The 1149-nt window shown below is 42.6% G+C and overlaps 1 non-coding gene across 1 annotated transcript; it reads right to left on the bottom strand.

Moving 5' to 3' along the window:
* Positions 1 to 685: 685 nt before the first annotated feature.
* On the bottom strand, positions 686 to 794 carry LOC136490335 (small nucleolar RNA R71). Its single transcript, XR_010767624.1, has one exon. It is a non-coding gene; the product is annotated as a small nucleolar RNA R71 (small nucleolar RNA).
* Positions 795 to 1149: the final 355 nt, after the last annotated feature.

Raw genomic sequence — 1149 nt, 5'->3', positions numbered from 1 at the left:
GTGACACGTTAATCAATACCAAAAAGCATTTTTGGCGCCGTTGCCAGGGAAGGTAGCTAGGCAAGAAGGAAGTATTGATAAATTTATACCTATTGATGTGATCGAGATAACCATTGACCTTTGCTTAAATAGGCTTACCCTTGTTTTGTCTACTTTTGTATCTTATGCAGGGTAATGTATGACCTGTTTTGACCTTCCAACGAACTACATTGAAGATCCAGAAGCATTAATCAGGAGAACTAAGGCTAAGCTCAAGAAAGTCTCAGCATTAGAATCGGAAGACAACCAGATAAGGCAAAGCTTAACACTAGAATTTGAAGCTCTGGCTAACAAGACTCTATGTGAATTCTCTGCTCCAACTATAGCCAACATCCATACTGGACCAATAGTCAATTTTGAAGATAATGGATTCGAGCTCAAGCAAGCTCTCATCAACATGTGCAAGCAAGCCAGTTTTGTGGAAAGACACATGAAGATGCGAGTGCTCATCTCCAACACTTCTTGGAGATCTGCAGTAACTTCACCATCAAAGGAGTTACCAAAGATGCTATACTACTTCACCTCTTCCCATTCTCACTTTTGGGGAAGGCAAAACAATGGTTCTATGCCAACAATGATAGAAACACTACATGAGCTAACTGCTCCACTGCCTTCCTAGCCAAGTTCTTTCCTATAGGCAAGACCAATGCTCTACGTGGAAGAATCTCAAGTTTTCAAAAGCAACATGATGAATCTATCCCTAAGACATGGGAACGCTTCCAAGATTACATATTAGAATGTCCTCATCATGGGATGGACAATTGGCTACTCATGCAAACTTTCTACCAAGGGTTGACCAACAGTACCCGTGAGACTATGGATGCTACTACTAGAGGTGCTTTCCTATCACTCACACTCCTAGCTGCAACAGCTCTCATGGAGAAGATGGCCTCCAACCAAGGTTGGAATGAAGAACGAGCTCAGACCTGCAAGAGAAACGGAGGTATGCATCAACTCAAAGAGGTAGACATGCTGTCTGCCAAGATGGATCTATTGATGAAGAAGCTTGAAGATCGAGCCAATGATAAGCAAGAAGTCATGCACATTCATGACTCCCGCATGACATGTGAAGAGTGTGGAAACCTAGGCATTCCAAGAACAGCTGCCCTA

The sequence above is a fragment of the Miscanthus floridulus genome, chromosome 10 (assembly GCF_019320115.1).
Source record: "Miscanthus floridulus cultivar M001 chromosome 10, ASM1932011v1, whole genome shotgun sequence".
Classification (NCBI taxonomy): Eukaryota; Viridiplantae; Streptophyta; class Magnoliopsida; order Poales; family Poaceae; genus Miscanthus; species Miscanthus floridulus.
Note: the sequence above shows the minus strand (reverse complement) of the source record. Positions and strands in the feature narration are given on the sequence as shown.